Here is a 7697-nt window from a genome sequence, read left to right on the forward strand (position 1 = left end):
AGAGAGAGAGAGAGAGAGAGAGAAAGAGAGAGAGAGAGAGAACACATACAAAAAGAATACTAAATTCCAGCATGGAAAGTAGAGTTGGGCATAAAATCCTACTTCAAGATGTGGGGCTATTGAAAATTCTTAGCTACAGTAAGTCAGAGAACTAGTTCTTTTCTCCACTAGTGTGGCCACTAGTAAATCAAAATCTTTCTAGTTTAAAATCCCACATTCAAGAATATTTGTCCATGATGAATAGGTCTTGAAGGAATTTGTTTGCTTGTTGTTTGTTTGCTTGCTTGGTTTTGTTTGCTTGTTTTTTGTGGAGAGGGAAGATTTTGTCTTTTTGTTGTTTTGTTGTTGCTGTTTGTTTTGTAGCTGAGATTTTTTTTCAAAAAATTAATTTTTATTAATCGGTTATTTATTTATTTTACATCCTAATCACAGTTTTCTCTCTGTCCTCCCAGTCTCTCTTTCTCACTACCCTTACTCTATCTGCCACCCCTTCTTTCTTCTCAGGAAGGGGGAGGCCTCCCATGGATATTAGGCAAAACAGCCCCTTTAGGGCAAAGGGATACAAAGGTAGGCAACAGAATCAGAGACAACTCTGGCTCTTGCTCTTAGGAGTCCCACATGAAGGTCTAACTACCCAACTGTTACATATTTACAGAAGTTCCTAGTCAGGCTTTTGTATGCTCTGTGGTTGGCTGTTCAGTCTCTGTGAGCCACTATGAGCCTAGTTAGGTTTTCTTGTGGTGTTCTTGATCCTCCTGAGTTTTTCAATCCTCCCCACTCCTCTTCTAGAGGACTCCCCCAAGCACTATGTAATGTTTGGCTATGGGTCTCTGCATCTGTTTCCATCAGTTGCTGGGTGAAGCCTCACAAACGACAGTTATGCCATGTTTGTCTTTCTAAGTCTGGGTTACCTCATTCAAATGATATTTTCTAGTTCCATCCATTTGCCTGTAAATTTCATGATATTCTTTAAAATAGCTGATTAATACTCTATTGTGTAAATGTACCAGACTTTCTTTATCCATTCTTTGGTTGAGGGACATGTAGGTTGTTCTCAGTTTCCTGCTATTATGAATAAAGCAGCTATGAGCATAGTGGAAAAAGTATTATTGTTTTTAATCTGGCAAGAAATGAGTGGGAGGGTAAGGGGAATTAATTTAGGAAGACTTGAAAATAAGTATAATCAAACTGTATTTTATCAAACTCAAAATAACAATCAATACATTTTAAAAGTTTGATTTTCCTTAATGTGCACTATGCAAAACTGCAGACTTACTCTGCTCTCATGTATTTACATTGGTGAAAAACTAAAGATTTTCTATAGAAGCCTTAGAAACATACTTAATTATATAAATTGATTTAGTAAAAACACATGAATGTTGGTTGTAATGAGCTAAATCAATGAATAAAGTGCTTTCTCCACCAGTGTAAAGGTCTGAGTTTAAAAATAATGTAAATCCAGATAAGACAAATAGGTCACATCTATAAATCCATTGATCCTTCAGTGAATATGTGGTGTGTATGTGTGTGTGTGTGTGTGTGTGTGTGTGTGTGTGTGTGTGTGTGTGCACGCGCGCTAGGGAGCATAACAGGTCATCTTGACAATGAAGATTGTGTATTACCACTAGCTTAAATGCAATGGATCCAGGCAACCACAGGCTGAGACATCTAATACTGCAGCCTATATAAATCTTCCCTCCCTTAAAAGTTGTTCATCTGGGCGGGCAGTGGTGTTGCATGCCTTTAATACCAGCACTTGGGAGGCAGAGACAGGCAGATTTCTGAGTTCGAGGCCAGTCTGGTCTACAGAGTGAGTTCCAGGACAGCCAGGGCTATACAGAGAAACTCTGACTCGAAAAACCAAAAAAAAAAAAAAAAAAAAAAAGTTGCTCATCTGACAAATTTTGCCATATCACTGAAAGTTTCTAATACAGGAGGAATCAGGAGCAGTTAAGAATAGACATTACTCCAAAATTGCTCATGTCTAAAAAAAATACAGGGACAAAAATGAAGAAGAGACTGAAGGAATGGCTGACCAGTGACCAGCCCAATTTGGGATCCATCCCTTGGGTAGGAACCAAACTCTGACATTATTACTTATGCTATGTTGTGTCTGTAGGCAGTAGCCTAACATGGTTGTCCTCTGAGAGGCTCTAAATCAGTGGACTGAGAAAGATGCAGATACAGCCAAGCATTGCAGGGAGATCTGGACACCTGTGAAAGAGTTAAGGGAAAGATTGGAAGAACTGAAGGGGATGGCAGCCCAGTTGGAAGAACAACAGTGTCAACTAACTTGGACTCCTGGGAATTCCCAGAGACTGAGTTACCAACCAAGAGCATACATGGGCTCGTTCAAAGCCCCACATGTGTAGCAGAGTGTTGCCTTGTCTGGCCTCAGTAGTAGATGATGAGCCCAATCCTGAAGAGACTTGATAGCTCAGGATGGGGTGATACCTGGGAGGGGGCATCCTCTCAGAGGTGAAGGAGAAGGGAATGGGGGGAAGAACACTGTGAAGGAAGGGGACAAGAGGGGACCATCATTTCTAATGTAAATAAATCAAATAATTAATAAAAAAAGAATAGACAATCCTGAATGACAATTTTGCTCATTCTTCTTGATGTGTTCCACTGGTATATTTTGCTTTTCCATAAAATGCAAATGGCTACTGCCTTTGAAGAACCACATATTTTTTTGGTATGATTATTGGTCATTTGTAGATGTAGAAGAGTATTACAATTATTAACAAAATAAATGGAATTCACACAGAAGGAAAAAAGCAAAATACTATTCCCTGGACTTGGTTCTACAAATTATATTTTGATGATACCTACAGAAAAATGCCATTCTTCTCTAAGGGAATGACCCATGTAGCTAGTGGGGTTCCATTCTCAGAAGACTACTTGTCCATTTAACAATGAAGAATAAATACAATTGATCATTTGTTGATACAAATGATCATTTGTTGATAACTGTTAGGTTTATATTACTCATGTGGTTTCAAAGAGCATTACATATTTTATTTTTCATTTATTATTTGGTCACAGAATTTTGAGACAAAATCATATGGCTTCATAAACTTTTTAAAATGTACTTTAAATAAAAGAACTTATCATACTTAAGTATAGGCTATCACACTTAAATACAGACATCACTACTGGGTACTTTTTCAGTCACTGAGAACATGTGCTGTTCTTACAGAGGACCTTGGTCCAATTCATAGGGCCAACATGGTGGCACAAAACTGTAACTGCATTTCAAAGAAATCCAGTGCCACCTTCTGGCTTCTGCAGGTACCAGATATGCACGTGGTACATTTATGATTATCCTGGAAAATCACTCATATACAAAAATAAAAATAAACATTTTTTACAATTGAGACATTACTTACTAATTTTATTCCTCAATATTTTCATCTTTCTTATTATATATTAACTGGCTGACCAGAGAGGGGAAAGTGCCATTTTCCTTCATTTTCTTTTAGTTTTCTAACTTTGACTCTTAAATTTGACAGGGTCTCTATTAAGAAGAGACAGTAATAATTTTAGACCTTCTAAACTTACTGTGTCAGTTTCAATTAAAATTGAATCCTGTGCTCAACTGTTTTGGATTGTTTCAATAATTAAATATAATGAAGTCATTGAATGTTTAACATATTCATACAAGTGTCATTTGTGTCTGATAAAGTGGAATGATTAAATGTGACCTAGAATCTTTGCTATTTATTTAGTGAAGTATTTCATTAAGCACTAATGATGAGGAAGGAGTGGGACAGCACTATGCAATGACAATAGTAACTGCAGACTTTGGATGAGAGTGGTACCCAAAGGCTCATATATTTGAATCCTTTGTCTCCAGTTGATGGAAGGGCTTGGAAAAATTGAAGAGATGCAGCCTTGTTAGAAGGGCTCAGTATGGGTGTACTTTGAGGTTTCAGAAGCCCACTCGATTTCTCTGACTCCTGTTTGTGGATAAGATGTGAGCTCTCTGCTACTGCTCCAGTACTGTGCCTTCCTGCCGGCTTACAAGCTTGCTGCCAAAACTGTATTGGACTTTAACCCACTGAAACCATGAATCCCAATGAAAAGTTTTCTTGTATAAGTTGCCTTGGTAATGGCATGTTGTTATATCAATAAACATGTAACACAACACTGACTAAAGATGATTTGGGTTTTTAATGTGAAATGGATGCTGACGCCTCCACTATGGGAGGTTTGTTATATGTCTATCAATACTTCAGTAAGCACAGACCTTTGATCCTTTAACAGAAGTCCTTACAAGACAATATAAGGAGACATTTTTGTTCCTTCTTCCCCATTTTAAGCATATCAAATATAAATAAATGACACTAACAAACAGGTGCTTTGGCATGTATATGTCCTGTGACCCAATGGACCCAATTACCATAAGAAAATGCAAATGAATGAATTACATTCATTTTTATTTTGTACAGGTTCTGCAAGATGCATGGACAGTCCAGAACAGAAGCCACAGGATAAGTTTTATACTATGATACTAGATAAGATTATAATAGCTGATTAGTTTCAGGTTCCTGACCCAGTATATTACAAAGGTATTTTTATTTTAGATTTTGGTAAGTATTAAGAATTGAAGTAGCATCTACATATCATATTTTTGTGGAAAAACGAGGGGGATAAAAGTCTAGATAAGGAATTTATAGGAATGGTTTAAACTTCAAAAATCAATCTTTTAGAAGTACTAATGCATATGGAACACACACATACACACACAGACACACACGCAGTCCTATTACTGCCATTTAAGAATCAAGCATACTGTTTTCAAAGTACTTATTCAATGGAATTTAAAAACTATTCACGTTATTTTTGAAGTAATGTTCTTGATTCGTGTTACAGTAAGATTCAAGTAGTTATGTAACATATCCATTTGTTTCTCAAATTGTATATCTTTATCTCAGCCTGATACCAAATTAGAATATTGCTTGTTGAATAAATTAAAATTTTTAAAATTTCTAGGATTCATTTTAGGTTAATGTACAGTGAGCAATAATGAGGTTTAACTTTTAATATTGATGTAAGCATTAAAAACAATAAGAGGATTATTATAACATTATCCACTAGAAATTTTTGAATAACTTTTAATCTCATAATGATTGCTTCTTAAGGCATTCAGTGTGTATTTAATAAATACTATGTCACAGCATTTTCCTAAAGTCTGATAATTTTAAATATGTATAGTAACACCATCCATGTAGCTGATCATAAAAATACTGTGAGGTAAGACTTAAAGAGGTAGCATCAAATTCTCTCTTATAAACCTGTAACTTATTTGAACATTTGTAAATTAGTTATTTGCTCTGAATTTTGTGTCTTTTATTTTATTTGTTGAATTCTGTGAAAATACTTAGTCACACTTCTTGTTATAAGAATCATACTGCTCAAAGGAAATATTCAAAAACATTATCTTTTGTTCTGTGGCAGGAAATGTAAATCTCGTATTAAAATGGATTTAACAGCATTCAACACATTCCTTGTTTTATATTTCTAAGGAAAGTAGCTGGTTGCAAGACAATTCAAATTCATTGCCTGCACTTCTCACAGATTGTCTCTTTGAAGTACAGACACAGGCTATGTTTCCAATGCTCTGCTCAAGAACATCAACCAGCTTAACAGCCTGAAACTAAAATAAAAATAAATCGAAGACCATTTTGGGGAGTAGATAGATATATTTTATCAACACAAAGCAAGCAAGCAAACTATATCCCGTCAAATTTTACCACCTCAAGGAAGAAGTCTTCATACCTCAATTAACTTTAATGGAAGTACCTGAGACAAAAGATTGCACAAAACTTTGTGTGCAAGTGATGACATTTCACAACGCCTTCATAAATACTTCTTGAAGAAGAGTCCATGTATCATTTGAAAGTGTATGTCAGTGTAGTTTCATCTAAACCAAATGGCATTTTCAAAACTTTTATATCTTTATTTAATGGTTTCTTCCAGGACTGTAAGTATTAATAGATTATCAAATTGAAAGATGTTTGTTCTGACCTTCACATACCTCCATTTCTCCAGAGGTTTAATGTCTCTTACCATGTAACAGATGAACATTAGGTGATTTCTCACTTCTCTATGGTCTTACCCTGACTTCGTCACAGACAAATGATAAATCATATGGTGTATAAAACTCCGAATAATGCACACAAAATGCTTTTGTGCTCTTTTGACATCTTACTTCCTAATCCTCTGAGAACATATAGATAAGTCAGTTCTATACTCAGATTCCATTTGTTTAGTTGCTACTACATTTGTGGAGAAACAAGAAACACAACTGAACACAGATGGGTATCTAGAGAATGTATATATGCAATTTTATATAAACCTTTCATGGTCTGCATCAGATTTCTCACATGGAATATATTATAAAATAAGAAAATAGGAGAGAAAGGGATGGATATGCTGGAATTTTTTTTAAAATGAATCTCAAATAGCTCTCAAAACAGGTGCAAACAAAGACATTCAAAATAGGGCAGGGAGGATTATTAGGTCCCTACATAAAGAACCCCAGGGAACTAAGGAATCCTAAGAGAGGTGGAAATATGCTAATTCAGAGAAGAGCAAACCAACAGGTTACTCAGTGCTAAATGGTCTGGCCTAGAAAGATACATAGGAGCAGCATCATACAGACTAGGAGATTATATTATGGAATGTATTTGTGTACACATGAACATCTGTACATGTAATAAAAATTCATTAAAACAGAGGTTATGAATATAAAAGTGAGCACAAAAGGGCATACAGGAGAGGTTTTTTTTTGGGGGGGGGGCAGCTTTAAGGGAGGAACGGGAATGGAGAAATGATGTAACTGCATTATATTCTCAAAAAAATAAACGATTCTTTACCCAGTATAGTAAGAATAACAAATACGACTAAGAAAATGTGCACCTCACCTCATGATTCAAAGATAAAGATAAGATTAAGAAGAAAAGATAGGAGAATCTTCCAGAAAAAAAATTAAGTAAATTGTCAAACAATTTATTGTACATGGAAAATTAATATAAGAATAGAATAGTAAGAAAGAAAATATGAAACTCAAGGCATGAATTAACTTTTAGCAGGTTAAGAAATTTGAATAGGATGGAAAGTTAACTTTAGTGGAATGTTTAGTGAGAATAGCACACCGTGTGTTCTGGAGGAACAGGTGTCATGCAGTAGAGGACAGCAGTTGTGGCACAGGACGCCTTGAGCTGGAATTAAGCTCTGTTCCTTACTGTACCTTCCAGTACTCTCAGTGGCACATTTTCCTTACAGAAACAATAATAGATAATAGTAATTCAGTAACTACATGGGCACACCGCTCTGCACAAGGTAATGGGAAAGGAAAGGAGTTGTCTACGTGTTACTTGCTCGTAGCTAATGACACTGTTCTAGTCCTATTGCTGTTGCTGTTACATGTGCCCTTCCCCCAGCCTTGAGAAGGCTAAACAAGTCTCCAAAGGCTGGAGCCTGGCCTCCTCAGGCCTCGCCTGCCCTAGTCTAGTCTGGCCTGCCTTCGCAACTTTTGCATCTTCCCGTCCTTAGCCTGGAGGAGCTGACCGCCCACTGAGCTTACTTTGCAACTCAATCTAGCTGAAACAAAGGAATGGGTTTTGGGGGTTTGTCTATGTAAACGAAGAGTTGAAAATTGAAATTTGAGCCATGATCTGAAAATCTTTGTC

The 7697-nt window shown here is 36.2% G+C and overlaps 1 long non-coding RNA gene across 1 annotated transcript in view; it reads left to right on the plus strand.

Moving 5' to 3' along the window:
• The window catches only part of LOC116083474, a 26996-nt gene extending 20819 nt beyond the window's left edge, over nt 1–6177 (plus strand). Inside the window, exons 2-3 of the long non-coding RNA XR_004115736.1 lie at nt 4452–4592; nt 5461–6177. This is a non-coding gene — a long non-coding RNA (uncharacterized LOC116083474). The remainder of the gene's footprint in view (nt 1–4451; nt 4593–5460) is intronic.
• The last annotated feature ends 1520 nt before the right edge of the window (nt 6178–7697 follow it).

Source organism: Mastomys coucha, unplaced genomic scaffold (genome assembly GCF_008632895.1).
Source record: "Mastomys coucha isolate ucsf_1 unplaced genomic scaffold, UCSF_Mcou_1 pScaffold8, whole genome shotgun sequence".
NCBI classification, from domain to species: domain Eukaryota; kingdom Metazoa; phylum Chordata; class Mammalia; order Rodentia; family Muridae; genus Mastomys; species Mastomys coucha.